General features: G+C 29.6%; 1 long non-coding RNA gene and 1 pseudogene across 2 annotated transcripts; both read left to right on the forward strand.

Moving 5' to 3' along the window:
- The first annotated feature begins 11,071 nt into the window (after nucleotides 1–11,071).
- On the forward strand, nucleotides 11,072–18,798 carry LOC114381027 (annotated as a pseudogene).
- Nucleotides 18,799–21,879: 3,081 nt separating this feature from the next.
- LOC114381324 lies at nucleotides 21,880–22,963 on the forward strand. Of its 2 annotated transcripts, none has more exons than XR_003660006.1 (2): nucleotides 21,880–22,119; nucleotides 22,243–22,963. It is a non-coding gene; the product is annotated as an uncharacterized LOC114381324 (long non-coding RNA). The 2 variants fall into 2 exon arrangements; XR_003660007.1 differs by having other exon boundaries at nucleotides 22,492–22,963.
- Nucleotides 22,964–25,173: the final 2,210 nt, after the last annotated feature.

Genomic DNA, 25,173 nt, shown 5'->3' on the forward strand with positions numbered 1-25,173 from the left:
TTTTCTAGATAGTTTTATCCTTTATCAATTTATTTATTTTTTAACAATTATCCCACTACTTTTTAGTTAATTACTTTCTTTTCTTATTTTTTTAAACTTTTAAACTTTTCTTATTTCTTTTATTTTATTTTTATTTAAAATATATTGAGAGACTAGAAGTGTCTCTCTTCCCCTAGTATTAATAATAAACACCAGTATTAATGATATCATGTAATGTAATTGATATATCGGTGTCTCTGAGATAAATTTTATGTGAACAATGAATACATATTTGGGAAAATGATATGTAGTCTTCCTTCCTTTCGACTTTCAATTTATTTGTCGATATTCAGCTGCAAAAACCCTGTAAACGTAGTTGTTCCAATTGGATACGAGGCAGCTCTTTCCATAGGCAGCACCCAATAATGGCTACCATTTTCCTCTCGAGATGAAGAGCATAGCAGAAGCATTATGGAATTCACTAAATTATATCAGATTTATGAATTTTAACAATGTTTCACTTCAATGGTATAATTTTTTATCAACTTAATGAATTTTACAAGGTGCCTTTACATATTTATATTTTTTTATAATAGTTATACAAGAATATTTTAAATGTTATGAACTAGTTTTTGTAGAAAAATTGTTCTCATAGTTGGATTCCATTCCAAGAGATTTAAGCAAGGTATGGGGGACCAAACGCTCCATCTTGATATGGTCAGAGCTACAACTTAGGGGCATCTTAAACATAATAGTAAGTTTTTTAAAATTTAAAAAAGTAATTTTAAAATAAATATTTTTTATATAAGTGTTTTTTTAAGGAACTAAGACTTGTTTCTTAAAATAAACAAAAAAATAATTTAGACAGACACATTAAAAAAATAAAAAGTTATCTATTTTACTAAGTACTTGTTTCAATAAATCTGAAAAAAAAATGTGTTTGGATTTATGTCGAAGATGTGCATCAATGTGTAAACAGCCTCGCGTTGACAGAAAAACGCAGAATCTACTCAACATAGATCACAAGTTCGATCTGGTATACGTAAAACTTTTTGTTTTTTTTTTACGTAATTCTAAACACGCGAATAATGGAAGATTAAATAGAAAAACTACTTCCTGATAAATATAGATTGGTTATTAGACGATAAATAAATAGAAATTACGCATAATATATTCGAATTTGTATTTTCAAATTAGCTATCACATCATGAACTAAATTGATTTTCGAAATTAAATACATGCACAGGACAAGTTTGTTGACGTAATGCATATTTATGGGTCAAGCTAGTTCTCACATTATGAACCCGCGGAACTAATTTGATTTCGGTGATACAGGTTCAAGGACAAATTTGATTGACTAAATGCACATGTATGGCCCACAGGTGCAATATTGTTAATCATTTATAGACTGAGTATAAGTGATACAGTATTTTTTTTTTCATCATGTATTGATAGAGTATTTTTTTATTGGAAGTGTTAATTTTTGTTGGAATTATGAGAAGGTGAATATTTTCTCTCCAACGAGATTTATTTGATACTTAGAGATTAATTAAGATTTTGAATTTTAAACCACTTGATTAAAAAAATATAAAAAATTATCATTTTTGTCGACCTCTCTTGGTATGTTTTATAAATGAATCGGTTTATATGTTTTTAATTATTATAAAATGAGTGAGTTTTATAGTAAAAAAGTTTCTTTATATTTTATCGTTATAAAATTTAAAATTATTATTTTTTATTTGTAATATCATTTTAAAATAAAAAACCACTACTCTCTAACATTCATTTTAAGTTACATAAATAATATTTATTTTAGGGATCTATAAAAAATGATACTGCCAACACTAACGAATATCAATTGGGATGCTTATTTGATTTTTTGTTAAACATATAGGCACTTAAGTATCATATGAAAATACTAGTAAAAACAACGATCGATTTCACATTAAGGAATTAATAAAAATCAAACAAAAAATTACAAGAACTAAAATTAAAGTAGCTTATTTTATCGGGACTAAAAACATATTAAAACAAAATTAATTCGATTATTTAGTCTATGATGGAATTAAAAAAAAAAAAAAAAACTCTAAACATAACATCAATGGTTGAATCTAGTACGTAGTGGGAATCTGGGAACCATGTTCTACGAACAGGAATACATTGGATGGCAACTGTCATTGCTTTTTCAAACGCATTATCGCAAATTCCTCTATTATGGAGAGTATGGGCCATGAGAGCCATAATCCTGATTATATATTTGATAGACAGCATGCACAACCGGGAAGTTAGGAGAAGTGAAGACAAACGCATTTAGGTTCAATAATATCCAACAAAAAATTAGAAATTGTTCATATCATAAATTGGCTGCTCTGCCTCTTACTGCTTTGGTCCCATGACATTTATTTACACTGTCCCTCCATCAATTTCTCTTCTTCTTTTAAGTCCTAATAATGTCCAAGATTAGGTTAGACCTACCCGCATCCATAAGATACTATACTCCATTGCTCAATTATGAGATTTTAGGTTATTTACCCTTTTTCTCTTGCCTCCTCAATGAAAGTTTTCAATCAAGTTACAGGATATGAAATGTGAAAGCAATTTGAAGAGGTGGTGTGGGTCAAAGAGTTAGTAATGTAGGGAAATGTTTCTTAAATGGTGGAAACATTCATTTATGTATTAGTCAATGTTTGGGAGATTTATAATGAACTTAATCTAAACCCCTAAAAAAAATTGACTTTATTCGTTGTTACTTATTTGTTTATTTGTTTGTGTTTTATGAAATGTTTTTAATTAAAAAATTATGGTTGAAAAATTGAGAAAATAGACTATAGGCCAACAATTTAAAACAGTTTTATATTGTCATCAACTCATAATTCATTATATATGATAAATTTGTTAGTTTTTATAAAATTATCTTAAAAGTCATATCAACAATGATTTATAATTAAATGATCTTGTAAAACTTCTTTACACTATCAATGCATTATCATTAGATAATGAAAAACATTATGATAATTGGGTAAGTTTTTGAAAAATATTTAAAAAATAAGTTTTCTTAATTTGTATAAAAATTATAAAATAAGTATATAATAAAGACGAATTCCACTATGGACCACCTTTATAGGTGGTCCACCGTAGATTATTTTTCTTAATCGTTAGATTCATCAAGGCTTAACAATCTTTTTCTACATTCTATACACCAAATCCTTACCTCGACTCCTTCCATAGTCGGACTTTTTCCTAGCCACCTAAGCGTTGTCGACGACAATCACACCACCCGTCTTTGTCGCCTAATTCCACTCCTTCCTCCAATAAACCTTTGGAAAAACAAATTCCAACTCTTATGTTCGAATCCATCACAAAATCAAGCCATCATTGACACTAACTCACTGATTTCACCACCACTAGCTTCAATCGGTATCGATCAATCAAATTCAAAGCAATTTATAACATAGAGGATTCACCGTCTCACTCAATCAAACAAAAAGATTTACAACTCGCGTCGTTCTTGATCTCAAAAAGATCAGAGTTGCATCGCTCTTTGTGTTGTCATCGACTTTGCCAATAATAAGAAGTTGGGCTTCATCCACTAAGGATGAAGTATGGTACATTTGAACAAAGAACCCTAAATTAGGGGCATGAGAAAGAGGAGGAAGAAAGAGAAAAAATAGCAAAAAATGAGAGTCATCATAACTTAAAATTGCCTCTAGCAACGATTAATAATGTCATAGCATAAGATTTTGCACCTTAGATTAATCTAAGGGTTGATAGTTGTGATGCATGAGAACCACCTATGATGGTGGTCTGCTCTATTTGTTTATAATAAAAACACTTATTAGGAATATGTAACCAACTATTTAATTTAATAAAAATATTCTCTGAAAAAAAAGAGAAATAAGAAGAAAAATAATATTTTATGTTAATTATTTTTTTTTATGTAGTTGCAAAAATAATACTAGTATTTAACTATTGTTCATTTCTTTTCTATTTTTGATAAATTATTTTATTTTTTATGTAATATTTATTGTAAAGATATTTTTTTCTTTTTTAGACAAAAATACTATTTTCTTTATTATTATTATTATTATTATTATTATTATTATTATTATTATTATTATTATTATTATTATTATTATTATTATTATTATTATTATTATTCATTCTTTTGTACATTCTAATTATTTGAAAGCGATTTTTTTGTCAATACTTGTTGGCTATTATTATTATATAAAATAATGTGATGGCTAACACAATTTATTTTACTTTAGTAAATTTTTAAATTATAATTAATAAGACTTTTGTAATATATAAAAAATAGCAGTAGTTAATATAGGAAGCAATTTTATTATAATTATATAAAGATTTTTTTGTACATTGTGAAACCGATGATTAACGTTAATGATTTTATTTTTTAAAATATTTATATTCTGTTATTAGTGGATAATTTATTGGTCCTTCCTGAAATTTGCGTCTGGATTTGTTCCTGACAACGACTGCCATTGATGACCTACGGGTTTGTAGAAGGAATATTTAATATATTTTTTATTAAACATATTTAATTATTTGAAAACTAAACATGAATAAATTTAATTTTTTATTATAATAAATAATTTATTTTATTTCTTTAACTACTATTATAATACTATTTGTCTGCATTTTTTATTTAAATGAATGATGAATAAAAAGAGTATATGAAGAATATTAGTTAAAAATAAGAAAAATATTAATCAATAGTTTTTAATGGATATTTCTACTTATTTATTGGAAAAATGTTAATCTTTCTTTCCAATTTTGGAATGGATAGGTGCAGAGAAAAGAGATATAGAAAGAAAAAAGAAAGAAAGAGAATGTGAAAAATGCAGTGATATGATAGAAAAGATAAAAAGTGGTGAAAAAATATGAAAAATAAAGTGAATATATTTATAATTATTGTTCTATTATTACACAGATTCACGGATTAGTGGAAGCTGACATTAGTAATTCGAATTAATGAACTTGAAAACTTCTTTTATCCTATGTTAAAACTAAAAAAGTTCATATTTATTATACGCGATCATTTTTGTTCGACTTGACTAGAAAAATGTATAAAATAAAATAAAATTACATTAATCACTGATTTAAAATGAATTAAATTTATGAAAACATAAACTTAAATCGATAGTAAATATTTTTACTTTACATATTTATTTATTTTAAAGGAATTAAATATATTTTTTTGTGTGTTTTGTTATAAAAAAATACAGTTTTGTCTTGTTTATTATTTTTTTCTTCTTTTAGTCCTTGTTTTGTTATCTTGTTGGACAATTTGTCTCGTGCATTCCCTCTTCTCTTCTTTTTAAGATTATTTTATTTTATTTTTGTTCTTTCACAATGATCGATACGAATGATTTTAAAATTAGAGCTTTTGCTTCATATCTCCCTCGTAAAGATAAAGAGTGATAAATCTTTTCCTATTATATTATTTAATTATTCCATTGTTTCTTACTTTCAGTCAGTTTATTATTGTTTATTATTATTATTATTATTATTTTTCCATTCGTTTTCTGTACTCGTAACGTGTGTGCGTATCGATAGTGTGACACATGATATGATAATGAACATTGTGATTTTTTTTTTCTTTAAAAAGGATTTGAACGATGTACACAAAATGATACCATATGAAAATTAGGTTATTGGTGTAGTAAGTTATATGTAAAAAAAATGCTTAACCTGTTAATCGTCAATCAGAGTATACCTCTTATAATTTTATGGTTGTTTTGCATTTTTAGATCATATAGGTATTTTGTATTTATAAGTGTTTTATTTTTATCGAATTTGATAGAATTGTCTTATGGTGATGTTCTTGAATTCTTCCACATACAATAATAAGGTGTACTTGATACTCTAACGTTAGCACACAAAAATATAATAGATTTTAGTATAGGTTATACAAAGAGTTTGTGTTATATAAACTTGATATCTTTTTTTATAAAAGTGAAATTTGATGATAAAATCTTAATTTCTCCCGTAAGAAAATCTAAATAAAAAATATATAATTTTATCTTATATTTTTCTCTAATAATAGATAACTTTTTTTTATTTTAGGGGATAATTCTATCTTTTTAGTAGAAGATAAAAATTTTCTCTTATCTTAATTATACTTGTTGGATTCTCTAAATTCTGAGTATCCCATCGAATTGATCATTAAATATAAAGATTTGACGAGTCCAAATAATACATATTTTAAAATTTGTTGGACAAACAAGCGATCTCACTTTACACTCACAGTGATTCATCAAATGTATAAAAAATCAAATCACAAAGGTCAGTAGGCAAGAAGTTACTCTAGAACATATGCCCCCAGGTTAGTATTGTTAGAAACAAATATATAGATGTATATCCCCTATTGATCATATGGTACCAAGTTACTCTAAAAATGATTTTAATTGAACTTCGTCCAAAACGCATAAATGAACCTTTATTCAACACTTTTATAAAAGAACCAACGTCCAAAGTGTTGCATAAACAAGGTTGCATCCAAAGTGTTTTATGAACTATCCAATGTCCAATGCATTGTTTTGCGTTCAATATCTTAAGAAAACTTATACTCTAATTTTTATATTCATCTAAGTTTTCTTCATCCAAAACGATCATTTGGTGAGCTCTATATTCAATGCTTTTGAATGCTAAGGTTTAAACTACTCTTATATTCCCGTATGATATTCTCTCTAGTTTGTGGATATGCTATAACATTTGAATTTTAAACATTCAGTGAAAAGCAAGGATTTATGAGTATAAGTACAACCTCTGATCAAAATTAAAAGCTATTTCTCGAGGTTTAGTGCAAGGAAAAGACTGAAGTGGGTATAAACAAAAAAAATAATAGAAGCCTTCAGAGAGTATCAAATACTTTTTAGGAAAGAAATGACACTTACTCATTTTCTTTCATTTTGAAAAGTAATTACATGTCAAAAGCAATTACATGTCAAGTTTCACATGCATTAAATGAAGCTCAAAAAGGAAAGAAATTCAAGGACTCTAACACAACGGATATTTCATCTCTCAAGCCTAAAAACGACCTAAAGAGAAGATAAGAAAGAGACCAACGTACATATTGGAGGAAACATTTTCTCAAACTTGATTTCTATCAAAAGCTTTGTAAAATTCACATACACACCGTTCAACCCACTTCTAGTGTTTTTTTCTTTTTCTTTTTCAAGTATTAATACCTCGAGAGCATGACGATGTAAACTTTAAGCTTGAGAAGATCGACTCTGACCACCTTATGGTTTGACAAGAAATTTGACATTTATTTAGTGTAATTGGAAGATATTTGGAACCTCTTATTTGACATCAAACTCATCTCTCTCCCATTAGATTGATTCATTTTGGAATAAAGTTATCTCTCTAATTATGCTAGTTACTTTTAATTAGCAAACTAACATATATTGGCATTCATTCGGACATTGTTTAGACACTTGGTATTTCACGAATATTAAAATACTTCAACTTTCAAGTGCCTTTGGAAGTAATACAAAAATAAATTTTAATAAAAGATTACCACAATAGTTTTTATCACTCAATTAATAAATATATTTAAAGATATAAAATTATTTAAGAGATCTTAAAGTAATTAATTGAGAACCCTAAATAACTCCATTTCCGTGGAAGCACTCACGGCATAGAATGCGGAAGGAAGGCATAAAGTTCCGCACTTCCACTAGAGAAATTTGTAATATTTTTTAATAAAAATATAATAATGCACACATTACGAAAAAATTGAGTTAAAAATAATATTCATTTTATCTCATAATATTTTAACTTTTGAACTAATATATATTTCTAAAAAATATTAACTACAAAAAATACTATAATAAAGTAAAATCTTTAATAAAAATGTCTTCATTAAAAAAATATAATTCTATGTTATTTAAGATTTCTATAAATAAAAGTATTATAAAAAATAATTAATATTTTAAATTTTAAAATAATACTACTAACAGTCTAAAAGTTTCAAATAAATTAAAAATAAAAAGGAAAGACAGAAAAAGTAATAGTGTAATACTCCTAATGTTCTATGATTATAAATTTATTAGATCAACAGAAACGAGGCAAGGAACTTTGTTGATTGACCAGCTGTTGACTGTTGTTGGAGTGATTAGACATTTGAGTAATCTTCTTGGACCAGCAGAAATGATGCAAAAAGAGACGAATAAAAACAAAATAAGATATAAACGAGGTACAAAAATAAAGTAAATATATTTATAATAAACCCAAAATGAACTGCTGAGATGAGTTTTTGTTTTTGTTTTTTTTCTTTGTTTTTTTGTTGATCAAGTGAACTGCTGAGTTGTGGGCCTGTTGCATAAGATTTCAGTACTTCACTATGGACAACCAATAATTAGTTTACTTTTGCAGTTTTACCTTCTTGTTCGAGGAAAGAAAAAAAAATTATAAAAGAAAAAAAGGAAATAATATATTTTTTAATTGCATAGAAAAAAGTATATCAAGAGAGAAGTTGTTTTTAAAAATAAAGCATTTAGATTTTAAATTTTCTTCATTTCTTTATTTTTTAAATCAAACATAGGGTTAATATATCATATGCTACTCCCTCCTAATAATTAGTAACATTTTATTTTATTTCAATTTTTTATAAATTTAATAAGAGAAATACAAAAAGAATGTATTTCTAAGTGGAAAGATTAAAAAAATATGCAAAATGACTTTTAGAAATAAAGAAATAAAGCTTTTTCTTCTTTTTATTTTTTCAAATTAACAATGAAAAAAATGTTATCTAAATTACATAAAAATGAAAAATAAATACAAACATAATTTGTAAGAATTAAAATCTAAAAAAAACTACAAGGAGAATAAAAAGAAAAAATTATAAGAACTAAAAATATATTTAAGCCTTCTTCAATAATATTCTTATTTATTATTATCATATTTAGTTTTTGAAATGTTATAAATTATAATTAGGGATAAATATAATTTCTAATAATTTTTACTCTTCATAATTTTCTGGTTTTCTAAGTGATAATATAACAGGAATTAATTCTTAACTTTTTAAATGCATGAATGAATAAGATATATAAGTATTATAAATTTTTGATAGTGTGTTGAATTTCTATCCATAAAAAAAAAAAAAAAAGTTTGTTGTTTAAGATTTCATTGAGGAGACTGTGATCTGCATCAGCTTGACTTTGCAGGATTACAAGTTACAACAACCGCAAAATCAAGTCAATGTTTTTATTTGGAACGTTCCTACCAATTTTACGCTCCCCATGTTGTTTTCTATGCCCTTCCAGACATGCATAGCACATAATTATCAATCATAATCAAATCTCAGTTAAGTTGTTTTATTGATATTTCGCCTTAACACATGCAAGTTCAATAAAGAGCAAAACCAAATATTACTCATTCTAATTCATTCCATCTAAAACCAAGAGCAGAAAACTAAATGGATTCTGTTATTTAATTATTCCTTGCTTACTGCAGCCATTTTCAAGTGGTCCTATTCTTCGGCAGGGAATACTTCAATCTTGGGCATCAAAGTTTTATTTCTTCCATTGTAAGTTTTGTTTTGTTGTTGATAGATAGATAACTAAAGACCATGCGCCACCAATAATGTTACACTTTTATACTATTCTGTAAGTAATGTTTAGGGAAATGAAATGAATAAAAAATAGTTAAGAATAACTTTTAATAAAGTAAAATAAAAAATAATACTTTCTTTTTAAATAATAAAAAATATTTAATAAGAGATATTGATATTTTTTAATTAATTAATCTACTTAAAATAGTTGATAAAAAGTTTATAAAGTTCTTATGCACAAAAACTACTTGCACATTATTTAAGGTTTAAATATACTTATAAATATATTAATTCTCAGTTTAGTTTTATGAATATTTTTCATTTAATTTTAGTCTAACTTCTTTTTAGGCGTGTCTTGTCTTTAATTATAAAGTGTTTTTTAATTCGAGAGATAATTATAACCTGTTAAGTAATAATGTAATACACAAAAAATCACACAATCATTCCCACGTGTATTATAAATTGGTTTAACTATACACTTCCAATCTATTGAACAATATGTCACGGTCATATTAGTCACAAGATTCACTAATTAAACGTGGTAAACAAATGCGTCTATTTAAGACTATGTCTATACTATAATATTAATGATCCACATTTTTTGGCAGCAAAATAAAGGGAAAATGGGTAATTTTTATTCGTTTTTATTAAAGTGTAAATATGTTCAAAATTCTTATAAATTACTATCAACTTTTGTTTTTAATTGTTGTATTTTTATTTTTTTATTCTTTCATGCGTTTTGTATTTTTTTCATATTATTGATACATATTATTCACTGAATTTTTCATTAATTAATTTTTATCATAAAATTTTAATGAAATTTTTTCTTTTAATCTTAATTTTTTATATATAAATTCAAATTCAATATCTTACTTAAATTATCTAAATTTATTTTTTCTTAAACTTATGACAATTTTTTCAACTATGAAATATTTTTCTTGTAATATGATATATTTCATTCTAGGACCACAATTTAAATCTTAATCAATCATTTGATTATTAAACACAAGTCATTATAATTTTTATATAAATGATTCTCAACACAACAATCATATGTTAGTTTTAATTCTAATCTTTTTCCGGACAAATATTACATGACTTAAAAGTCAAATAAATTTTTGACAAAATTAAACGTTGATTGTCATAAAGAAAAATTGATTGTCACGTATGATAGTATGTCACGTTCTTATTGAACATGAAAATGACGTCTAAGTATCTGTTATAACATTTTTCAATTCATAGTCTTATTAGAACTTAATACATGACCATCAATGTTTTATTATGACATGTTTAAATTTGGATTTAGAATCAGCTTTATAGGATTTGATATAATTGAATGGTTAAATTCGTAAATAAATTTAAAGAGGATTAAAATCAAAATTAAAAATAAATAAGAAAACCAAAAATATAATTTAGACTAAATCTTTTTGGAAAACTAAAACATATTTTATTATTAATTTTCTAAATATAGCTAACTAGATTCTATTTCTCGGAATAGCAGCTGGCGAATTTTTACACTACAGCACGCCTCAGTAGTACTAGTCCCGTTAATTTCCCATCCTCACTTTCCTCAACCCACTGTCCCTCTCATCCTCTCTGCACCAAAGCAACTCACCGTAATACTACTCTCAAGTGCGCTCTCTATCTCCACTAAACAAAACAAAAAACTCTGAACAAAAACCTCCACAATTCACACACTCCCTGACACACTACACTAAACACAGTAAAACACATCATTTTTCACCTCCATCAAGTCATTCTCTCTCTCTCTTTTTAGAGAGATAATCTCGTCATGAAATCCAAAACTGGCGGAAACGGTCTCACTCTCACTCTCACAAACGAGACCGTCGGCGTGGGCGGCGGCGGGTGCGGGAGCAGCAGCTCTCCGAGTCCGCCGCCGTCGCCGCATCGGCACTCGGGAGGTCCGCGGTGCCGGAGGCGGGTGCGGCCGGCGAAGGACTTGGCCGAGAGCCGGCGGCTGGTGGCCGGCATCATGGCGCGGCGGAGCCTCCGATACTTCTTCCTGCTGCCGCTGGTGTACATCTCGGGGCTGCTGATGTGCGTGGGGCCCTTCTCCGGCCTCATTGGCCACACTCCTCTTCCCGGCTCCCGCTACCGCAGCCACGAGATCTTCCACAACCTCTGGCACGATATCGAGGCCGATAATTCCTCTGCTAGCGAGGTGCGTAACTGAACCGAACCAGCGTAATGCATCATAATCATAAACCATGTGCTCAAAATATATTTTTCTTTTCCTTAAGTTTTAGTTCACTTATTTTATTATTAAACTATGAGGTGTAAGACTCTGCGTTCACCACGAGGATGTATTTAGCCGGAGAACCGTGTTTGATTCCCACCGTTTGGAAAATTCACTCACTTGGATCAGCGGTAGTCATGTATAGCAAGCGAGATTAGTATCTGATTGTGGGGACACCTGTGGTCTTTGGACAACAAAAAAAAAGACTTAGAGAATGAAATGAACCAACTGTTAAAGAAAGGGAGTAGTCTAGCACAACTTGCTGAACTCCGTGAATTGTCCACATTTAGTGTCTAACCTTCTCCGACAACAGAGATCCACTCTCTCGTTGTTCTTGATTCAAAGAGTGTCTAACATTTAGTATCCGATAGGGTCTCGACTCGGACCTTAAAACTCACATTTAATGTCCGATCATGTCTCGTATAAATTTGTCTCTCAAGGATGATAACTTGACAATGTCTGGAACAAAATTGTTTCCAAAGGAAGATATCGGAAAGAAACGAAAAAGTAATTAGCTAAGGGAATCATGTAGAGAGATTATTTTTATTTTATTTTATTTTAATTTTCAATTTTTGTCTTTTTGCAGTTGGCTTCTGTGTGGAAGTATAAAAGGAAGTTGAGGGAGCAGAAGCCATGTCCGAATTTGACGGCATTGCATCGCGAACATTTTGGTTAGCGCTTAGTTACATTACTTAGTAGTAATCGATATTAGCTAACAATAATTGCTAATGTGGAGTTTGGTGTAAAAGTAAGGTTTGGGTGACATTAATTCGGTGGTTTCTCTTAATTTCAGTGTCACCTGGACTGAATGGGTTTTTGATTGTGGAGGCCAATGGGGGTCTTAACCAGCAACGCTCTGCGGTGAGGCAAAAAGCTTTCCTTTCCCTGTTGTTATGCAATTTTGTTTTTGTTTGAAAATAAATCTTTAATTACTAATTTAGTCCCTATACTTGCACAATCTTTGAGTTTTAGTTCTTACACATACATTTTCTAATCCATTTTAGTCGTTACCATCTAAAATTAGTTCTTGGAGTAAAAACTAAAATGTAAAGATTGTGCATGTATAGGGACCAAATGAGTAATTAAACTGAAAATAAATCATTTTTTTTATCATTGTGTTTCTTGAATTGTTAGATTTGCAATGCTGTGGCTGTGGCTGGACTCTTGAATGCAATACTAGTTATACCTCAGTTTGAGTTTCACAATGTGTGGAAAGATCCAAGGTGACCGATTTACTTATATTATCTTTAGCTTTGAACCTTAGAATATAGGTTTTAACCAAGGTTTAAATTCTGGTTGTAGTTGCGGTTGCAGCCTGCAATTACAGGCTGATCTGCTGTTATGGCAGCTGCCGCAACCAAGATGTTTCAGCTGCATCACTTGATGTGGTCTGTGATTTCAAATCCTAGTCTTAAAATTCATGCTTGAGAAATTTTGGACCCAGACATGGGTTAATTTGATTTCCTTGTTTGGCTTAGTAATGGTCAATGTGTTACTGAATTCCACAACTAAATAGCATGTGACTTATGGGAAAGAGGAATATGCTTGTCCCTTAATTTATGTGTGTGATTTACATTCGTGTTTACAAAAATAAAAACACACATCTCCTGATGCATTTTTATAAGGTAAATTGTGTCTCAACTCAAGTCGAATGACTGTTTACAACATTTCAAATTTTAGGTTGTTTCCTTTATATGAGACAACTCATTCGATATAGCAAAATGAAAAGTACAGCTTTATTTCATAGATTTAATCATCTAAAGAAACTTTCTGATTCTTATGTTAGTAGTTACTACTATGTAAACTTTCATACCTGCTTTTGTAGTTCATTAATTATTTAATTAAGCATGTTTGTATAAGTCATTCAATTTACTCATGTTCCCATAAACAGTTCCATATTAACATTGCTTTCTATGCTACAAATACCAAACCTATTACACAGCCCATACAACCTAGGACGAGAAGCAAATCTTCCTGTAATATAATTTGTTGAGCCACATTATTAGTACTTGTAACATTTTTGTTATGTCTTTACCTTTGTGATAATGATTGGTCAAGCAATAGTAAATAAAATTTTGTAACCATCAATTAGGGATGAAATTAAAGTAGTTCTCTTTGGGTGTGCATGTTTTCCTAGAAAAACAGCCTATTCAAAAGTTACTAATTAAATTGGTTTTCCAACAATATGGAATGCAATGAACATTATTACGACTCGTCTTAAACTTTCCTTATTTATTTCTACAATTACTTCTATTTAAAATAATATTATTTCTCTTACAGTGAATTTGGGGATATATATGATGAAGATCATTTTATATCTGCACTTGATGGTTATGTGAAGGTGGTCAAAGAACTTCCTGAGGCACTAATGGAGCGGCATAATTACAATATGACTAATATCACTAACATCAGAGTTCAAGCTTGGGCTCCTGTCAGTTATTACCTTGGAGTTGTTTCTCCTATCTTGCAAAAGGAAGGGTAGGTATTGGGTCACTTTCTCCTATCTTTTGTTCATCCTTTTGATATTTTTTTAAATAAAAATAATGTTGGTTTTTTCCCTTCATAAAAAAGTTTTAGGTGAAACTGAACTCTGAAGTGAGTTCAAATTGGGCATTTGACACAATTTGATTTTTTATTTGAACAATTTGATGTAAAGAATTTTATTTTCTTATGCAGGGTAATTCGAATAGCTCCATTTGCCAATCGTCTGGCAATGAGTGTCCCTCCACATATTCAATTTCTAAGATGTCTTACTAATTATAAAGCATTGAGGTTTTCTTCTTCAATATCTGCACTAGGTAAGAAATTAGTTTACCAAATGATTGAGAAGAGCTCAAGGACAGATGGAAAATACATTGCTGTTCATCTTCGTTTTGAGGAGGTACTGATGCTCATTCAATTATGTTAGAACTGGTACTTAGTGTCAATATATGAGATTGTGTGGTGAAAGGGTACATGATTGAATCAGCTTTATCTAATGATGGGCTAAATCTTCTCAACATGTAGGATATGGTAGCATTCTCTTGTTGTGTATATGATGGAGGAAAGGCAGAAAAGTTGGAAATGGATTCAGTTCGAGAAAAAGGGTGGAGGGGAAAATTTAAAAGAAAAGACCGTATCATTTTGCCTGACCTCAATCGGGTTGATGGAAAATGCCCACTAACCCCTCTAGAGGTACATAATTTTACTTTATAATGCTGATCAAATCTTAAATTATGTTTTTTTCCCCTTAATTTATATCTGACCAGTCTCAAATTCTCATGTTATTGACTTCTGAATGAGATGCCATCAATATTTTTCTTAGTACCTGATCCTGATACTAGATTTTGGCCTCACTATTTGTACATGCTTTTATTTTAATTAATTTTAGTAAAAGAATGGTATAATGAGATGAAAATCAATCTATGTATGCAATTTGATATTGTGTGAAAGCTGATATTAAATGGAAGATACTGATGTTAGTTGCATATTGTTTTCCTTAACTACTACGTAGGTTGGTATGATGCTGCGTGGCATGGGATTTGATAACAATACTTCAATATACTTAGCTTCTGGGAAAATATATCATGCAGAGAGATATTTGGCTCCTTTGATAAAGATGTTCCCCAATCTTTATACAAAGGAGTCTCTTGCAACATCTGATGAGCTTGCTCCTTTCATGGTAAAGATCCTCACTGGTTGGAAAACTAGAACAATAACAAATGTCATGATTCATTCTATGAAACTGGACGGCTTCAAAGCTCTCCACCTTCTGTTTTTTTTCTTCTCATAGCAGCCTGTAGACTGAAGCATGTTAACTTGATTCTTGTAGACCTGTCTTGTTTTTAGCTCTGCTGCAGCACCGATTTCTTTTCATTTCATGCAGCAATATTTCTAAATTTTTTTAATCCTTGCAGTGATTAAATACACACACACACATGTTTAAGAAGTTAATAGAAAAAATATAATTGGCATCTGATATATAGATGTATCATCTATATGACCATGCAAGGAAATTGTATGACTAATTAATTGGACTCAGTGGCACAGAGTTGTAACAAGAACCATGACAAAGGTAATAGTCTTATCTCACTAGGTGAAATATAATCAGCTACATGAATCACACAAACATCATTGGACTCGTTTAAAAACCAAATTCTTATCAATATTATTTACATGAAATCCTTCTTGATCTCCCTCTACCACTTTTTCACAAAGCTAAAAATCATGCGATCTATTCTTATCACTGGTGCCTCCAGTTACCTTTGCACATGTTCAAGCCACCTCAATTGATTATCTATCATCTTTTCCTCAATAGGTGTCATAGCAATATCTTCTCATATACATCATTTTGTATCTTGTTCTTATGTGACCGCACATTCTTCTTAATATATTCATTTATGCTACTCCCATTTTTTCTCTTGTCTATTTAAAGCTCATTATTCACCACATAGTATAGTTGGTCGTATAGAAGTACATAAAACTTCACTATGAGCTTAGAAACCTGTAAGTTGTAACAACCATCCACTAAAATTCTCAAATGTAAGTTCTTCGGTTTGAAAAAATGATCAGCAGTTTAGTTAAGTTAGACTTCAATTGCTGCACTCTTTTTTTATGGTTTTATAGTTTATGCACCGACCTCAAGAATGCACGTGATGATAAAGGATGTAACTGGATTTCAATTCCAAAAACATAAAGGATGTAATTGGCTTTATATTGTGGTTCTTTATCCATTCGTTATTCTCGTAGTTTGTCTTGATGATTGGTTGTAACTTGTAAGTATGTCTATGCTGCAACTTTTCTGAGATTAAAAATATAAAAAAAGAAAAACTAAAAATATCTTATGTACAAGTTTAATTCAAGTATACTCTTTCATAGAGTGTATGCTGTAGTATTTGTGGGGAGTTTCCAATATGCTCTAATGCTTAGTTTCATATTTTTCTAGGGCTATTCCTCCCAATTGGCTGCACTGGACTATACAGTATGCTTGTCTAGTGAGGTTTTTGTAACAACTCAGGGTGGTAACTTCCCCCATTTTTTGATGGGCCATAGGAGATTCCTCTATGATGGCCATGCCAAGACAATTATCCCAGATAAGCGCAAGCTTGTTGTTCTTTTGGATGACGTGAGTATTAGGTATATTCTCTCTCTTTCATCCTCCATTTATAGCTACTATATACTCCATTAAAACATTTCAAACGATTTTGGGGAATATTTAATTTGGTTCCATGTATCATATGTTGTCTTGATATAAAAATAAAAATCAAGTAGTGATACTGATAATAGTTACTTTTGTGGGATTTACATAGTAGGTACAGCCTGTTCTACAAAATAATGTGTTAACTGATTGGAGTTTCCCCTGGACTTGAATGTGAATCTTATGATTTATATAAAATAAAACTGGAAGGCTGGCAATTTGTTACTAAATCCTAATTTGTACCTTCTTTTAATCAAAACAGTTTTTGCATTTTTGGTTTAAAATTATTTTGGAGAAATAATTGCTTAGTTTTTTAACATTTTAAGAGCTTTTGATTAAGAAAAGCTACTAGTTTCCAGAAATAATCCATTCCCAAAGCATTGTATGGTTTGAAACTGATATTTTCAACACTTGAATTTTGGTGAACTCTGAAGAGTATTGATTTCTGTATGACATTTTGTTGCTAGAGCACTAATTGTAGTCACTCAGATACTAATCTACTGCTGAATATGAACTATAATCCTGTAATGCCACATTGCCACAGGAAAGGAAATTACATGATACTGATAGTGAAAAACATTAGTTGGTCCTTAGAAAACTTTTCTAAGCTGAAGTCAGATGGAAGGGATTATAGACTTTTGCCTATTAATCATAAAAACGGTGCCTTTTAACTTGAGGGCTACCAGGTTTTGTGTGGTGGTATGGTATATATAGTGCATTTCCAGTAGTTTTTAATTACTAGTAAATTCTGATTTGCTAGAACTGTTCACTAGTGCCATGTGTTGCAGTTTATTTTTTACCATTGTTTTGTAGGATTACTTTATAATTACTAATTGTTGATTTTTGTTTGGCTTGAATCAAACTGCCAATAGGTCTCTTACTGTAGTTGTCCATCGTTGTCTGAATGTTACATTTTATGTATAGCTAATAGTTGTCATATTAATGACTGAGCCTTTGCAATCACTGGAAAACACTAGATGATGGAAAATATTTGTGCATTGGTTTTGCAGTTGGAGAGCTTTCAAGGATCAGATGGAAGACATGCTCGGTGAAAGTGACCGCAAAGGAATCATGGTACCTAGAGTTAGAAAAATAAACAGAAAAACTTCTGTCTACACATACCCCTTACCAGAATGCAGGTGCCTACAACAGTCTCTTGCCAATCAAATTGACCACAATCTTGTCATTCTGGATAATTACAACGGAACAAAAGCTTAAATGGAAGATATGTTTCATTTGTTCCAACATCTCTGTGCGGTCATCAGATTTATATCATTACCAATTCCATGGCATGGTGCTTCAACTTCCTATTCTGCGGCCTTTTGAAGTTGCTTTCTTGTTTGGCAAGGTGTGGCGATTCCTGTTATGATAACAGAAGAGATTTCTACTCTATGATTGGCTGCTGCGACTCTATGAAGATTTTTTATGCATATTACTTGTTTTACATAGTGGGACAGTTTCTAGCCTCTAATCTAAAGGTTGGATAACTCTGCACCAACGCGTTCTACCAAGGGGGATATAGGAAAACTCAAAAGAGTCAGTTTTTTTTTTTCCTATTTCTGATAAATGTTTTTTGAGCTGACATTACGATTTACATTTTTGTTTCTTGTATAAAATTCCCAGGCTTGGAAAAGGATTGTAATCTGTTTGGTCAGTATTTTTTTTTTTTTTGATCCAGTGTCAGGGAGAGATCTTGTTGGTCCGTTGGATGAGTGGCTGTGTTTTTCCTCCCTTCCACATTTTCAAAAATGTAATTTGATGTCTTCTGTATATTCTTTTGTTTTCTATCTTTAACATAATCTGAGCTCTTAATGATCCTTGGAAAAAGCAGGTTATGAAGATATGAAATGAGTTTGGAATGCCAGGACCACGACCGAACTTCTTTACTCGTAATGCAGTGTAAATTTTAGGAATGAATATAGTTTAGCATAGGAAAAAACTAGTGAACTCCAATGTGAGTTGGTTTTTAGTTTTTAATTTTTTGTTAATTGACTCAGCCTAAGGTCCTATACAGAAGTAATTACTTAGAGCTAAACGTAGGAGATGGAACTCTCATAACAGCACGCAAAATTTGGGTACATTGCACCAATCTGGGTAGCTATTTGCAATGACATAGTGAAGCATCCTCACAGTGCACTGAAACAAGGTCACCCTGAAATTTTGTGAAAGTGGCTATTCAGTTTTAGAAAGTACCTTGAAATTGTTACAGGAAGAGACAAAGTGTTGAACTCTACCGGCTTTCATAAAGCAATGAGCAAATATTCAATGTGGTCACATTGATTAAGAAATATTTGTGTAGTTAAGTTTCTACTTTGATTCAGGTCCGATTCCAAGAGCAATTAGGACATTGGATCTAATATTCTCCAATTCTGACTAGTACCTATTGCCTTTGTAAATTCCCAACATAGCTCCTGCACAGTTCAAGGCCAAATATGTTCATTGAAAATTTGCAATTATGCTACCAATTGTTAGGAACAAATATTTAGAAATTATCATCTATCTAGGTAGAATCACATGAGCAATGGGATCTCTCTTCACCTTCCATTTCTTGAACTGTTTTAAGGATGTTTTCAGTGCTCTTCCCATCACTGGATCAAATAGAAAACAAAAGTTATTTCCAATAGATATTCAACATTTTTCCCCTTTCAACATCTCAACAATTATGGAGTGAAAAATTAAAAATATTCATAAAAAGTTTTGAAGGTAATATATTTTTTCACACATTTTGAGTTCAGTAGTAAAAGATGTTTGCTCAATACACATCTAGAATTTCATATTTCTAAAAAAAAATCACAAAATGCAGAGCAGAAAGTAAAAAATTACAAAAACCCAGATTGAATCAGAACCAGAAAAAGCGAGAATAAAAATTGTAGACTATTGATGTATCTGTTCTGCATTTGAGAAGAAAACCTGTTAACACCAGTATAGCTATACCATAGCCTCCTATTATGAAGTCAGGCAGCAGCTTCCATAAAAATACAATTTCTATCTTGATGAAAGAAATAACATATGGTAAAGGAGCCAAAGATTATTCACACACTAATTTCACTGCCAAAGCGCCCTATGTAAGACTTTCTGAACGTATATGATAATACCTATTAAGATGGATCTTACATGAAGTGAACATCAAGTTCACTGCCAAAAATCAAATGGTACGAGGGAACTCAAGTTTCATCACCAAAAGGCACTCTACATATGGATAAAGTAGTCTCTATTATGTATTGCGAATATCAATGATTAAACTCAGATAATTTTACACCAGCTAATCCATGCATTTAATGACAATTAAATTATGAATTTGAAGTTAACAAAATAACTCTATAATTTTTTTTTTTTAATTTTACAAGTTCTAAGATAACATTTCTTGCCTAGTAAAATTTAAATGAAAAGAAGAAGTCGAAATTCCTAAAACTAGTTTATTAAGAAGCTCTTTTTTTTTTCGAAATATTCTTCACAATTTTTTTTTCTAAAAAAAATCCTTTTCTTTAATTTCTGTTTGGTTCAATTTTTTTCTTTAGAGAAAAAAGAAAACTCAAAATAATTTGGTGAACACAACCTTTGACTTCTCACATTTTGGCCATTTGACTAATTTAGTTCATAGATAAAATATTTTGTATATTTTTACAACATTTGTTAATTCCATTTCTGTTGTTTTAATGATAATTGCACTTTTATTTATTGAATTATATAAAATTATTTATTAGTTAAATTAATATGATAATTTAAATATATAAATAATTTATCATCTTAAATATTGCACCCCTTTAATATTTATTAAATCAATTAAATAAATAAATATTTAATAATAAATTATAAAAAATATATAATTTAAACAATAAATAACTACTAAAAATATTTAATAAATATCTTAATTGGATGGGGTAATCCAAACTATAACTTGAATTCATTCTCAAAATACATCAAGTTTGATTTCTTACCATCAAACTTGTCAAAAGTCCCTTGGAGTAGATTGAGTCAAAACACATCATGAACACCTATTAGAAAAAGATTTCTTAGATTCAAACTTGTCAAAAATTTGTTGAAGAAGATTAAGTCAGAACAGATCATGAACACCTATTAAGAAAAAGAGACTAGAGAGTGAAATTTAGTTTTCTTTCACTAGGTTGAGACAAAAATAAGGAGGAAAATAACAAAATATTTTGCTTAAAAAATATTTTTATCTAATAATGTAACTCAGTTGATAATACACACTTCTTGGATAGAGAAATATGGGTTCAATTATAATAAAATACATGAATAATTAACCCACATGACCAAAACTTGAGAAGACAAAAGGCTTTCTAAAAAGAAATTGTAATATCAAAATAGTGATTTATTTTTATGTGAGAAAATTATTGTAATATCATTTTATAATCATTTTAAGTAATTTTTCCTAAGTTCATTTTAAAAAGTTATATATTTTTAAATTAAAATAATAGTGTTAATATTAATATATCGCCAATGGTCATACTTTAAGAGACAAAATATATACTACATTTTTTTTCTATAAATGAAATAAGTCAAATGAAAGATATGTTTGGTTTAAAGTTTAGAAGAGTTTTGGTGCATTTCAATTCAAAATTACTATTCTAATTCAGGAAACGAAAAAAAAATCCTTGAACCAAAAGTAAAGTAATTTTGAATTTTCCAAATTTCAATCCAAATGCGAACTTATAAATTTGGATGAAAGTGGAGAAAAAAGAATTCAATAATTCTAATTTGAAATTTTTTTATTAGAGGGAATGTTTGAAAAAAAAAGGACAAAATTCACCAAATCATAAAAATAAATGGACAAAACACACATGTAAAAAGAAAAAAAAAAAAAGGACAAAAGACGCAGTTAAGATAGATCAAAATCACTTTTAGTTTTTACTTTTTTAGCGTGCACGAGAATTATTAGAAGGGGCAAGCAAGAATTATTTTCTTTTCACAAAGAAAGGAGAAAAAGTACTCACACTCACTTTATCAGAAGATCAGTGTTCCAAACACCGTTGTTACTTGTGCCCTCGTAAATCCTCGTGCTCATTTCATCAATTGCCACATTTATTCAAAGTTCAAACTCTAGGCAAAGTTCTTCGCAGTGAAGAGGAACCTAAGCAGAAGATTCAAGATCTGTAATGTTTCCTGTGAGAGGTGCTGTGGATTCTTTTTTTATTTATTTATTTAATTTTCTTTGGTTAGGTTCTTTTGATAACCTGTCTAAGCTTTGTTTGCTCTTCCTAAATCCTTAAGCCAACTTTTCAACACATTTTTTAGAGCCAAAGTTATAGATCTGATCTCATGGGAACAGTTGAAGAGACAACAACATGTATTTTCTTTTCAGTCTTTGCGTGAACCTTTCAGCAACTGTGATTTCCTTGATTAATCCTGTTTTGTGTTTTCCACTCCCCTGCCTCTTCGTTAAAATCCTTTTATTGAAAGATATGGTTATTTAATTTATGAATGTCGTTTTGTTTATTTTCTTTTTCCGTTCACTTTCACTCAATTACTCCATTGTTGATAAAGGTATGGCAATGGACCGTGATTGCCATGTAAAGGAAGAGGCCGTGCATGACCGCATTTGCGCCCAGGAACAAAAGATGAGTTTTTCATTCTCAAGCGCAAATAACAACTAAGAAGTCCTTTCTTCTTTGTTTTTTTGTTTTTCTTTTTCTTTTACCTTAATATGAAAAAAATCCAAAATAGGATGTTCTAAAGTATGATATTTTTTTATCTTTTGTAGGATCCGGATGGTTACAGGATATAGACTCTCATATATGTTAATTATCTTTATATGATTTTTTTTTAGATTATGTAAGATTTTGCCTTAAAAATTGTTGAAAAGATGGAAGACGAACAACATGAAATGAAGTGAATAAGTTTAATGCTTGTTTCATACTCTCAAGAGTTGTTGAAAAGATGGAAGGCGAATAACATGAAATGAGGTTAACAAGTTCACTTCTTGCTTCATAATGATACACTTCACATTTGTTTCTTCTATCGTAGTTTTATATCACAGTTAATCAAACTCGTTGCATGGTTTCTTCTGCTTGCTTAGACTCTTTGATCATCTGCTCAGTCGTTTTTGCATTTTTATCAGAAGGATTACACTTATTTTTAGCATAAAAGAGAAGTGAAGTGCCTTTCTAGTAAGCTTAATTTGAATCTTGTTTTCATGGCTAATGTAACGTTTAAACATTAAAAGTTCCCTTCCCCTTTCAGTGCACTTTTGACTCTCTTTTTTTCCTCTATCCAATTAGTTCTACCTTTCTCTATTTAAATGGTAGTAATATGTGCCATTTCTCCTTTGACAAGGTGTGGCTTTCTCGTTTACCAAGGTTTTGTATGCATATTACTTATTTTACAAAGGTTGAACAACACTGCTCCAACGTGGTCTACCAAAGGATATAGCAATAATCAGAGTCATAGTAGTTTCTCTTTTTTTGTCAATCTTTCTGATCAATATTTTTTGAGCTGGCATTACGATTTATATTTTTGTTTCTGGTATAAAATTCTTAGGCTTAAAAAATTATTGTAATCTGTTGTGTCAGTGAGTGTTTTTATTTTGATCCAGTGTCAGGGAGAGGTCCTTTGGACGAGTGGCTATGATTTTCCTCCTTTCCACATTTTCAGAAATTTAATTTAGTGTCGTCTGTGGTTTTTTCTTTTATATCATTAACATAATCTGAGCTCTTAATGATCCTTGGAATAACAGGTTATGAAGAAGATATGAAATGAGTTTGGAATGCCAGGACTATAACTGAATTTCTTCACTCGTAATGGGGTAGGAAGAAAACATAGTTAAAATTATAGGCATGAAAATGGTTTCAGTATAGGAAAAGACTAGTGAACTCCAACGTGAATTGGTTTTTTGTTTGGCTTAATTACAAATTTATCATCCAATTTCATGATTTTGTAAATTTTACTGTCCAACTTTTCTTTTTTTAAATTTTATCACTCAATTTTCATTTTTTTTTATAGATTTTATCATTCAATTTTCTTTTACAATTTTACAATCTAACTTTTATCATTTTGTAAAATTTATCTTTCAACTTTTTGATTATTGTGCATTTTGTCATTACATTGATAACAAAATGATATTATTTTTTATTTTCTTTAACTTTTTTTTATATCATACGGGGTAAAATGTGCAAAAAAAAATGTAAAGTTGATTGGTAAAATGCAAAAGAAAAAAGTTAGACATAAAATTTATAAAATTATGAAAATTGAATAATAAAATATATAATTAAGTTTTTATGTTTTTAATTTTTTGTTAATAAACCAAGCCAGAGGTCTTATACAGGAAGAAATTACATAGAGCCAAACGTAAGAGATGGAACTTTCATGGCAGCACTAACAGTCAATCCCAATAATATATCCTAGAAAGGATTCTACTGACAATGTAAAACACGTACGGGTCACAACCTGTTACTCAATTTCACAAAAAAAGAAAGAAAGAAAGAAAGAAAAGAACCTGTTACTCAATTTGACCATGAAATAATGTGTAGCAAAATTTTCTCAAGGTATGGAGACTTGAACTTGCCAGTCCTTACTCTAGATCTGTTAATGTTTGCCACTGCTTACTACGACACAAAATGTTTGGTTAATATGACTATTCAGAATGGAATAAACTCTCAGTTCATGATTTTTTTTCTTTCTATCTCTCATTTACTCTTGAAAAAGTCATAGTATGTTCTTTTCACTATAATATTAAATATGGAATGTAATAATTGTACTTAAACTTTTTTTTAATTGTATCTCCTAGTCAAAGTCAAACATTAATTCTTGAGGCATTGAGATTTATTTAAGGGGTTAATCTCTTCTAACAAATATTTTTTCATACACTCAAGTTAAGGATTGAACCCACAATTACATCTTTAAGGATAAAATTACCTATCAATCATGTTACATTATGTTGATTGATTTTTGTTAAACTGATTTTAAAAAGTTAGGACTATATTATTAGTATTATATTCAGTAAGATATTTTTAGTTTCTAATGTTTTGGCTATTTTCATTTTAGAAGTTTTAGCATACATGGAAACTTGTTAAGGAAAACATATTAACCTCTAACATTTGACTTAACAAAAACGCAATAAAGTAAGACCAATAGGATGAATAAAAACTAGCAAGAAAACCACATCAATCCCATTTACTGATAAGAAAGAAAAACAACATTATATTATGTACATGAATGAGAGAAACTTCC

The sequence above is a fragment of the Glycine soja genome, chromosome 13, assembly GCF_004193775.1.
Source record: "Glycine soja cultivar W05 chromosome 13, ASM419377v2, whole genome shotgun sequence".
NCBI lineage: Eukaryota > Viridiplantae > Streptophyta > Magnoliopsida > Fabales > Fabaceae > Glycine > Glycine soja.